Genomic DNA, 12,314 nt, shown 5'->3' on the forward strand with positions numbered 1-12,314 from the left:
ATGCCTCCATTTACTAGAGCAGCTCACAATCCGAAACCCGTGTACACATTCACTCACCACCTATTACGAAGGCTATAGTTCAAGAGGAGGCATGTGGAGGGTTTCCTGGGGCCCATCTCCCCAGGCTCCCACTCTCCACAGTCCTTCATGTGTGCCTGAGGGGAAGGTACCTCACAGGCCTTTTTTTTTAATCTGGCAGTTTTATTACTCAAACCTTTGGTAAAATCATGGTCAATTGGTAATTGACCTCCACGCTAGCCAGCTCTGCTCCCCTTCATGAGGTCGGGGGTGGATAGAAGTTCTAGCTCTTTAATCTCCCGGCTAGTTCCCTGGAAACCAGCCCTCATCCCTAAGTGTTTACCCTAATCCATTCACTAAACAAGAGATGCCTTTTTTCCCACTCTCTAGGGAAACCCCAAGGGTTTGAGGAACTAGAGATAAAGCCCACCCGAATGAGATATGTATAAAGCACAGTCAGTGATTCTTCCTGCTGATGTTGTGAGATACCACCCTCATGGTACCCCATAACAATCAAGTCCAGGCCAGCTTGGCAACTGTCCAGCTCCAAGCAGCCTCCCTTGCATGGCAGAGGCTCCAGTACTGCAGTCACAGCAGGTGACTGTGTGGCCTTGTGCGGGCCTCCACTCCCAGCTTGCCCAGCAGTGCAAGATGTCAAATGCAAGCACACAAGGGTCAGTCTATCTGCACTTGCCTTTACCCGTGGGGTGTCCATGGCTGGGCTGCAGGCAAGCCTCCCTCCTAAAAGCCATCAATAATGAGCCTCCACAGCAGCCAGAATGAAGTGATGCTGACTAACGAATGCCACCACAGTTAGTGCCTCCTTGGCGTTAGTTCATGTGCAGCCCTGGGCCAGGATGTCTGCATAGACCACAGAGTTGGTGAGCTCCACAATCCCTTCATGCCAGGCTTGCTGCCACGGCAGGTCAGCAAGCAGTGCAAGGCTGAACCTTGCTTAGAGGCAGAGACTTCCGAGCACTGGGAAACAATAAGTTCAGTCCTTCCGCTGCCTGGTACTTGCTTCTAATGATCGCTTTCTGTAGGAGGAGCCCTTGAATGACTCCTAGTTCTTGGAGAAGGGCCAGGCAATCTTACAGTTCAAGAAGATTCCTGGATTCACCTCCAGCTAGCTAAAAAGAAGTCCCAGTTTCCTTCTTAAGCCCCAGCACTGCCCAGTGCTGGCCCTTCCTTGGCACTTGTCAATGCCACGGGCACTATCTTGCCCGATCTGGGGGAGGGAAGGGTCACTGGAGAGGGCGAGGGACCTGCTGTCAGCAGCCCAGCTGTCTGGCACAGCCCAGCTGGAAGCTCAGGCTCACTGCCTCTCCATCTCTTTTTAAGTTGCATCCATCAACCTCTTTTTCTCACCCTGTCATGTTCCTGGCCCCCATGTCCGCCCCAGCCTCCCATTGGCCTGCTTTCTGGGAACAAATGTTTCCTTTCTCACATTGTTAGATGCTTTGGCACGGCTGTGCCTGCAGTACACTGAACACTATACCCCTTTGATTGGAGGGGTAATCATTTTTCTCTTGCAAATATGGGATGGGGATGGTTAAAGCTTTCGGACACTTCAAGGTGCTACTGCACATTTTGGCCTATGGGAGGCATGTTAGAAAGGCTTTCAAGGAGAATTGAATTATCCCTCCTGAAGAGGTGCAGGGGTGGGGCTGGGGTAGGACTAGGTTGTGGTGGAGGAAACAGTGAGCAGATGCAGACTCTGAAACTCTAGGTTTGACACAAAGGCAAGTGTAGAGCACTGTCTTTGATAGAACAAAGCACACCCCTCTCCAAAGTTACTAAAGATCAATGTGAGGGGCTTGAGAGATGCAGTGGGTAGGGCACTTGCCTTGCAAGCAGTCTACCCAGGCTTCAATCCCCAGCACCTTAATTGTCCCCCAAGCACTGCCAGGAGTGGTCCCTGAGTACAGGACCAGGAGTAAGGCCTGAACACAACTGGGTGTGGCCCAAAACCAAACAAGCAAAAATTCTGTGTGGAATGTAGTTGCTTGCCAGAACCCATCCACAGATGGCTTCATGGAAGCTGACAGTATCACATACTGCCAAGCACCTGGTTGCAAGGAAGAACCTCAGCAAGGCTCTGCCACTTATCAGCCCGTTGCCTCTGGAAACTTGGTTTCATCTTTGAACACTCCTTTCCCAGCATTGAAGTGGAGATGATATTGACTCAAGACCTGTGGGTCAGGTGCTCCTATATAAGGAACCCAGCACTATTCCTGACTCAGGAGGGAGTCAGCATAGGTGCCTTTGCTCTGAAGTCTTCAGCAGTGATCACTGACAAGTTCCAGGCTCTAGCCTGAAAGCGTGGTTCCCTGCAAGGAGTCCGTTGAAAAGCTGAAGATCCTGAGTGGATGGATCTACGACGTAGAACTTGTTATTTACAAATGTAGGGTGTCCAGATTATTCCCACCAAGAATAGCAGAGATGGACACAGTGATTTCTCCTTCTGGTGGTGGGCGCTTGGGGAAGTTTGCTACCCCACTTCTAGACATCATGGTTCAGAGAGACAGAGACATTTCATTGCAATACCATGAAGACTGGCCAGTGAGAGCATGACAGCCTGGGAGCCACAACCATAGGTTCAAAAAGAGCATGTGACCCAGGCTAGCATAGCCAATGAGATTGGCTGTGGTCTACTCTTTATGAGGAGCAACTAGATCAGATCCAGGGAAAGTTCAAGGACAGCAACAATGAAGATAATAGAGAAGCAAGCAGAACCCTGGGGGCAGCCCAAAGTCATGCAATCCTCAGTCTCCTGGGTTTCAAACTATCAAGTTTCTCTTCTGCAATAAAAACAGAAAACAGTAGCTGAGAAATCATTCCCAGCCAGATAAGGGGGCTCCTATGAATGCATCAAAGTTTGAAGTGGGTGATGTGAAAACACCTGACCAGTGAAGGATCCCATTAATGTCCAATAAAAAAATCCCCCATAAAAAGTTCTTCTCAGGGCTGGAGCGATAGCATAGCCGGTAAGACTTTTGCCTTGCACATGGCCAACCTGGTTTGATTCCCAGCATTCCACATGGTCCCCTGAGCACAGCCAGGAGTGATTCCTGAGTTCAGAGCCAGGAGTAACCGCTGAGCATCACCGGGTGAGACCCAAAAAGAAAAAAGAAAAACAAAACAAAACAAAAATGTTCTTCTTAGTTTGGACAGGTAGGTGCTCAGGAGTAGTCATTTATTTATTCATACATTCATTTATTCACCAAATCCAATTTTATTTTCTTATTTTTATGTTGTTTTTGTTGTTTTGTGTATTTGTGTGTGCATTTTGCCATGCTATGCATCAAACCCACCAAGTTTTACAATTGAGCTGCATACCGACCCTATTTTCCACCACTGCTTATTTAGCACCCACCAGACACAAGATTCGGAGACTTTGGATTTACTTCTGGGTCCTTTAATTGTGACCCCAGGGCTGGCTTCAGGCTGTTCAGATCAGCACTCTGACTTCCCTACAATCGCATAAGTAAAAGGAGTAGCTTTCCTTTACCCAGCCCAAAATATTGATCAGATGCCTTTTTTAATCATCTAATTGCTAATTGCACAGCTATTTAGAAATGTCCTTTGTCCAATAGTCCCTCAGAGCAGCTGCACCAGAACCTGAACTGTAATTTCCCTAACACATCCGTCAACATTCCCGCCCTGTTCCGCACCACCTACAGAAACCCACTAAGCACTTAAAACCACAGCTGGCTTTCAGCACTCACACTATAATTCGCCAATTACCAAGGCTTAAAAAAATCATTCTAGGGTGGACTGAGAATTATGTAAGCCACAGATATAACAGTCATTATACCTGGCCCTTCTGGGGGACTCTCACAGAAGCCCCAGGAAGTGCTTTGCAAATACTAATCAGTTGCTTTCCTTCAGGGAGGCCCCACTTGGAAAGTGACAAACACTGGGGACTGCAAGAGAAGCTCTGAGCCACACCACCTCCAGTACACAGCAAGACCAGTGGCTCTGAGCCCAGCTTAATGCCTGGTGGAGAAACAGAACAAAATGAAACAACAGAGTGGTTCTGGCAACGGTTTGGGGTGGCAACAAGGAAAGAATGGAATAATGACGGCCTAAGGGTTCCCAAAGTTCAAACAGAGAAGGGGTGGAGGATTGGCACAGTTGCTAGAGTACTTCTGACTAGGATAGTGGGGACAGGATACAACTCTTTCCCCAGCAGGCTATTCACACTTGACCTAGGTTTGCCAGGCTCCAGCCCTGGCTTCTTCTCCAATTAGCAAACATGCTCACTACCACCATTATCCCCACAGCAGTTTCAAGCAGCTAATTATCTGCTAAAAGTACCTAAGACCACCGGTAGTATCACTACCTTGACTTTGTCTTGTCTGTGCCTATTCAACAATAAAACTTTATTTACACACAGCCATTGTCATTCCTTTAGGTATGGTCTGTTGCAAGGGCTGAGTAGTTGCTACAGAGATCATGTGGTTTATTGTGAACAGAACGGTCACTGTCCGGGTCCTGTAGAGAGAGAAGTTTATTCCAATACCTGGTTGGTGATGCTGCTTTTAGTACCTTTTTTTTTTTTTGCAAAGAACTACAGACCAAAAGAGCATCTTTGTCCTTATTTTTTAAGTCACTTCACTTTTGCACTACACCACACCCATGGTTTGTCTTAGTGTAAAAGTCAACGTTCTCATTTTTGTTCCAAAATGTACAAGAAATGATCTGTGGAAATGAACCCTGGTTGTTTGGAGCTCCAAAATGAGAAGGATGGACTTATGAGTTCAATGTCCTGAGAGTGCACAGTTTAGGCACTAAGAAGATCGAAAGGAAGTTCACTCCATCAATAAAACAGAAGCCACTGAAGATAATACAAAAGGTGGAAGCATGAGAGGTGGAATTGGTTACTAAGGAGACGGGGTGGGGTGGGGGGGACATCAGGCATTGAGATAACATCAGCACTGCAAATTACCCTCCACCAGGACTGCTCCTATAGCAGGGATAAAAGGATGAGGATGGTTATTAGAACCCAGGGATTTTAGAAGCTGAAGGACAGCAGCAGAACCTGTGATGGAATAAAAGAATGAAGATCTAGCCCTGGAGCCCCCCTACTGGCTGAGTCTTGCTAGCAATCAGGAGGCAAGGGAGTCTGGGAAGTGTAATTTTGTTCAGTGGCAGAATCAGAAATGGCAAAGCAAATTTTGAGGGTGAAGAAGCAAAGGTCAGGCTCCAAAGGAAATGTTGGGAAGATGATTCACTTGAAAGAGCCCAATACAATGGCCACCCAAAAATGCCAGAAAGAGTGCATTACAAACATGTAGAACTCATTATGGTGCAGAATCTTGTCCCTGGTGGTATGACTCAGAACCTCCTTCTCACCCCAGGTCATTAACTCATAAAAACATTACTCTGGCAAAATTCATCTCAAACACTGATGTTTGGAAAAAAATAAACCAGGGTAACCATCTAGCTGATGCACCATTTGAGAAGGCTGAATATCATTTTCCTTTATGAGAACCACAAGGAAACCCATATCCTCGGTGGAATCTGTGGAGCAGAGAGGCAGAAGCAGCAGTCAAGCTTTATGACAGGGAGGTTTCTGGGCATCAGGTTCCTGTAGGTGGAGCAAGCATCTCCACAGCAAGCCTAATCATGCTGTCAAACACAGATGCATAGGAGTTCAGTTCCATTGAACTGAGCCTGTAGGAGCTCTGTAGGTGTGTGGTCTGCCATACAGCATCACACTCTCATGGCTGTCTAATGGGCAGCTCTTTAGACAGACTCACACAATCAACCACGTCATAATCTGGCCGAGGAGACTCTATGCCTCTTTAAGAAGACACAATCTTTGCTTTTATTCTGACACATTGTCTTGAGGACTGCTAGACTCTCAAAAGGCCATTTGAAGAATATCGGCAAGGTCTGGGTCCAGAAGGGAGTGAAATGAGGCATGTGGCCAGAGGCCCTCCCAAGCTTGTGCAGAACCCTTCTCTTCTTCTCAGCTTCAGTTTCTTCTTCTCCTGATCTCTAACAGTGAAAGAAAATGCTAGTGTTCCAATTGCAGTCTACTTTACTGATCTGAATCCCCCGACAACTCCTATTTTCAAGCCTCTGGAGTGCGCAAAATTTCATGTGACATTCTCCATTCATTGTCCTGTCCTGTTCCCTAAAGTCAACTAACTCAATTGTCAATCTTCCATAGCGTCTCTTTTGGATTCCGCCTTATTTATGTCAGGTGGTCAGAGGTCTTGACTGCTTTTCAACATGATGTCTAATGTTCCAAGGGCAGGAACCATGTATTCCTCCACTCTGCATTTTCAGCAGTGCCTGGTGTGTGGTATGGGCCCAGTGATCTGAATGAGTAACACATAGATGACCCAAGTTTCTCTCTGAAGACTTTCCCCAAATCACTCACTATTGGGTAGCTTGAATTTTGAGACTATTCTTTCTTCTTTGGATCTCAGCTATTACCATGTATAATGCCACAAGCCTAAAGTTTGGGCTTTTATGCAATGTATTTCAATTCTAAAGAAAGCACTTGGAGGGCTGTCAGTAAGAGACATGAATTTATGGTGTCATTCCAGTGGTGGCTGGCAAGTCAAGAGAATCCATCTGTTCTTGGGTCTACTCAGATGGATATTTGTACAGTAGAGAGTAAACACTATCAGCTAAGTACAATATGGAAAGACAATAAGCTTCACACAGTGCTGTTGGTGGGATGGATGTGGAGAGGTCAGTTTTCCCATATCACGTTCATCCATTGTATTGGGCTGTTCTCAGAAGTTACACAGAATAATTCTAGCTTTGCTTCCAAGGTTACCCATTAGATATTGAACCTGGTTTTAGATTGTGACTCTCAGTTGTACTTAACTCCCTTGAGGTCCATCCCATTGGCTCTGTCTGATAACTATCTATCTGCACTTGCCCTTTCACTTATTTCTGTTCCCATTTAGCTGAATCTTGGACATAGATAATTACTGTCATGTGATCACGGAAATCACTTTGGTTGGTTTTAGGCTCCACCATAACCTACTGTATTCCAGACACTTATTTTCCAGACTATTTCCTTGTTCACCACATTCCTGGGTTTCGTCTAAGAGCTGGCACCTCAGTGAGCATTGTGCTGTGCCTGTGTAGTCCTGTTCTTAGTTCCCATAGGGGTCTTAGTTAGCATTGTAGGTATGCAAATCTAAGTGTTCCCAATGTTATAATCCTCAAGAACTCAACTTTGAGGCATCCCATCACCTAGAGAAAGGAAATTATACGAAAAAAATCTGCCTTTATCTCAGAATATAGAGAGGAAATGTTTCAGGCTTCCAGCTGCCTTCAGGCCCATGAACTTCATTCAAGCCAGGCAAATGAAATGGCTCCCTCAACCTAGTCACACAGTATCTTCCTTGAGCCATTAAACCTAAATCTGGTCATAATACTTTCTTATTAAAAATCCCCCATTACTTCCTTTGATCATAGAAAAAAAAACTTACTGTTTGGGGGGGGGCCTTTCAGAAGGTTCCAGAACTCACTTAATTTTCCCCCCTTCCTTGTATCACTCGTATCACTTATCATCCCATTACTCATTGATTTTCTAGAGTGGGTGCCAGTAATGTATCCATTCGTCCCTGTGCTGTGCTCACTCCAGGAACACGAAGAACATCAAACCATTCATTCAGGGTCTTGACAAAGAAGTCTGACCATCTTGTAGGTGGGTGGCCAGGTATTCTTTTGACGTCCCGTGGAATCCAGTCAATTCCTGCTTCCAAGGTCATACAAGCCCTCTTTTACACATTCTCCTAGCCCCAGAAACTATTTCCAGGCCCTTGCAGTTTGCAATTACTGGAGCGATAGCACAGCGGGTAGGGCGTTCGCCTTACAAGCAGCCAACATGGCCGACCCGAGTTCGATTCCTCCGCCCCACTCGGAGAGCCCGGCAAGCTACCGAGAGTATTCGATATGCCAGACACAGTAACAACAAAGTCTCCAATGGAGACGTTACTGGGCCCGCTCGAGCAAATCGACGATCAACGGGAGGGCCTTTACCTTTACCTTTATTTGATTAGTGTCTGTCCTCTCTTTTAGAATAAAAACTCATGCACGTGGCAGGAATCATGCCCATTTCTGCTCATCACCATAACTCCAGCAGCTGGCCCCAGACCTGACAGTTGAAAAGTCCTCCATACCTATTTGTAAATAAAGAGCTGTGTGGAAGAGGGGAATTGAATATGTGATTAGGATAAAGATCTTGATATTGGATAGCTGAAGGAATTTTCCAGGTGAAGCCAATAATGTGAACACAAGGTCCTTCTAAGAGGGATTTACCAAGCTCAAAGGTAAAAGTAAAAGAGATAAAATAAGAGGGTTTAATAATTCAAGGAAAAGAGTCATGAGTCAAAGAATTCAGGCAACCCCCATGAACCTAGAATAATTCAGGGTATAATTTCCCCAGAACACTGCAGAAAATGAGTGAGGGAGATAGAACGGGTATTAGGGCATATACCTTGAATGCACTCAACCCTGGTTCAGTTGTTCATGTTATATGGGGCTTTGAGCACTGCCAGGAATAGCTCAAGATGCCCCAAGCATTGCTAAGATGGCTCTGGTGGTTTCTGAGCAACACTGCAGTAGCCCCAGTGGATCCTGAGTATGGCAAGAGCTGCTAGAGTAGCAGTCCCTATCACCACACGCCCAGGTAGCACCACATTAAATCATCAGCATGGTTATCCAAGAGTCACTGGGAGTGATCACAAGGCCCTCAGAACACCACTTGGGAAATACCTTGTCCCCCAGAAAACAAGTTTTTGGCCAGAAACCTATAGATTTCATCTTAGTAATTGGTGGTGAACATATCTGTCTTTTAAGCTCACATATTTGTAGTATTTTGTGGCAGCAGCCATGGGAAACTAACCCAGATGGGAGAGGTAAAAAAGATATTTGTAGCTCAGAACCTCATGAGGCCAGAGAGATAGTATAGCAGGTAAGATGCTTGCCTTATGCATGGCCAACCAGGTTCAAACCCCAGAACCCCATATGGTCTCCCAAGCCCAGTCAGTAGTAATCCCTGAGTGCAAAGCCAGGAGTCAGGACTGGGTGCTGCCAGGTGTGGCCCCAAAACAACTACCAAAAACAAAGAAAAAATAGAAAAGAACCTCCAAGCACTACCCTAACCTAAAAGCACCTAAATGTTCTTTAAGAAAGATGAAAGCTCTCTCCAAGCTGTGGTTTTTATTCCTTCTACTCACTGCTTGAAGAGCTGGGGTGTCCCAGCTTGATCTGATGGGGTTGAAACTCCCAGTTCCCCTACCTTCCTGCTGTTCCCTGCCTGTGGGTGCCTAAAAGTTTCTGCTAAGAGTTCTGCAGCCTCTCAGCCTCATCTGACCTCCTCTTCTCACTAGACTCTCACTTATTTCTGGGAACACAGAGGGCTACAAGCATTCCCCACCCCAGGGACCTCTGAGCTTCCATTAATAAAAGGAGGAGAAGCAGGTCAAGAGCTGAAATCCATATCTTCTTGGGCCTGGTTCATTGCTCTGTCCATTTTCCAGCATGCCTCTGTGTCCAGTGGCCAGAAAGACCAGGACATCTGGGGTCTCTTTCAAGGAAGAGAAGAATGACCTTGCCAATCAGGGCGCCAATTCTATTTCTATCAGCAAATTCTGCTCAAATGTTTTCCAGAGCTTATCGTTCTCCCTCATTACAGGCCAAGGCTTGCTTGGCATGTGTCCTAGTTTCTCTATGTTTCAAAGAAGCCCCCCTGATCAGAGGGGTCTGGTTCTCCTATTCAAAGGAGACCTCTCCCTGCTCCTGCCAATGACATGACATTGGCATAAGGGCTGAATTGAGATGCTCTGGAGCGGGTGATGTGTTCAGAGGCCCTGCTCCATTCCTGTCCATCAGCCTGGCTGGAGATCATCTGCCATTTCCTCACAGCCTGCCTCAGATGCAGCACAGGGAGGCAGGCAGTGAGCCAGCTGCCTGACGACTTTAATGTTAAAATGTGTTGAACATTCACAGGCCACAGAACTCTGCTAAGTGAACCAAATGGGCCTCCCTAAAGCCATATGCTCACTCCATCACATCCCAGCTGCAGCCGCCTGCAAGCAGGGTGCACACTTGCTGGGAAGCGTTGGGAATTTTTTTTTCCTTCTTCCTGTTGAACTGCTAATACCAGATGCTGATGTCACCATCTGAGAGCTGGCTGAGAAAAGTCAGCACTGAGAGAGCAGAGTGTCCCCAGAGAGAGTCTGAGCCTGGCCTCTTCTGACAAATACTTGAGAGAGGTATCTTTTGATGTTTGCATGCCCAAGGCCGCGCATTTGAAGAATGAGGTCATTACCCGCTGATTAGTAGCCTTGTTGAGGTGCTAGCTCATTACTCGAAGCGGCTCCTCTTTCTACTTGGTGCCCAGCCAGACCATATCCACCATTCCCCTTGCAGCAGGAAGAGGTCAGTGGTGAGTCTGTGTCTGTGGATGGATTGTGTGCTACTTCCTTGAAAATGGGATTTTCTGGGGTCTCCAGTATTCAAACTGCCTGATCTGCTGGTTCCAGTTTTAGCAGTGAAAATGCCATGTTGAGAAATCTTTCTTTGGTTCTCTGGCAAAACGGAGCAGTGAGTCAAGCACCAGTGGTCTTCTGTACCCCCCTCCCTGCCCCGCTGTGTTCATCTGCCAGCTGAACGAACACAGAGGCTGCCCAGGTCAAGGTCCTGTTTCTTAAACTTCAGCCCAAATTAGTGTCTCCTGCAGGACGTGTTTAAACTGATTCTTGCACCCAGCTCAGAGTTCTGATTTGGTAGGTCTGAACTGGGACCCAGGATAGACATTTCCAATAAGTTTTCCACTGAGACTGGCACTGGTAGACCAAAGGCTTTCAAATCAGACTGCGTATTTGAGCTATCTGGGGAAGTTATAAATGAGTCTCAATATCTAGACTGGGTAATTTCATTACCCAATATGATATTGCCAGACTCACTGCTACTGGGTCCTGGTCACTGACCCCTTTTCTCCCCTTGAGACAAGTCACTTCCCTCCCCTTCCCTCCCCTTCCCTCCCCTTCCCTCCCCTTCCCTCCCCTTCCCTCCCCTTCCCTCCCCTCCTCTCCCCTCTCCTCACCTTCCCTCCTTACACAAGATATGTCTATTGATCCTGGCATCATACCCGGAGAATCCAGGCCCCAGTGGGTAATACTGAGACTTGTGTGTTTTAGCACCATCTGGAAAAGCTGGGCACAACAGAAGCATGGCAGGACTGCACCCCCAAATTCCTCACAGTCATCCTGGGTGAAGTACAGAAGTTGCCTCATAAATAAGTTCCCAATGATAAGTCTAACTCTTTATATCCACAGAAGAGAAATAAAGAGATTCTGGGGTGCAAGAGGTACCCTTAATAATTAAGTGACTAAGAGAAAGACCTAATCCCCTGGTACAGTGCCATTTAGGGAAGGACCCACACTACTGACATGATCAACAGAGACTCCCCCAGCCTCATGCTCTTCCTCTGAAGCAGGGAAGGGCTTTCACTTGGGAACTGTCTACTGGTCACCTGAGCCAATGAGCTCAGAGAGTAGCCAAAGAGATTAGAACCTTTCCTCATGCCAGAGCTGTGTCTGTCGCCACAGAATAGCTGCGGCAGCTGGGCTAACTCTTGCTCTCCCCACTGCCCTCATTGGAACTGACATCACTCTGAGGACTGGCAGTGGTTCTGCTCTTACTGGTCCAGCTACTGCCGGTACTGCTGTCAGGGCTGGTTCTGGTCCTGCTGTTATTGGTACTACTACCCTGGCCCTGTTGTCTCTGGTACTGCTGTCATTGGTATTATTATCACTGGTAGTGCTCTCTCTGGTGCTGCTAGCACTAGTACTGCTGTCTCTGGTACTATTTCCTCTATTACAGCATCAGTATTACTCTACTGGTCAGCACTGTTAGAGGAACCCCAATACTTATTCCTGTCAGAAGCACTAAAATCTCACAGAAAACTTAAGAGAGAGAGAGAGAGAGAGAGGGAGAGAGAGAGAGGGAGACGGAGAGAGAAAGAGAGAGACTAACATCACTTTCTTACTGTGCAGGGAAGCCCAGTCATGTCTTTGAGGACTGGGAACCAGATGGCCTGACTCCAGAGTTCATGTCATCGTTTTCACCCCACACACCTTCCTCTGGCACCAGAAATAAAGGACCACCAGAAAAGAAGCATTCTAGAATTGTTTGCTTTGATATATTTTTGCTTCTTGGCAGTGCTCAGGGATTACTCCTGGCAATGCTCAGTGTGCCATATGCAATGATGGGGATCAAAACAATTTCAGCACAATCCTGTTTTGATCCCCAGC

This window comes from Sorex fumeus, unplaced genomic scaffold (assembly GCF_029834395.1).
Source record: "Sorex fumeus unplaced genomic scaffold, SorFum_2.1 ptg000126l, whole genome shotgun sequence".
NCBI classification, from domain to species: Eukaryota; Metazoa; Chordata; class Mammalia; order Eulipotyphla; family Soricidae; genus Sorex; species Sorex fumeus.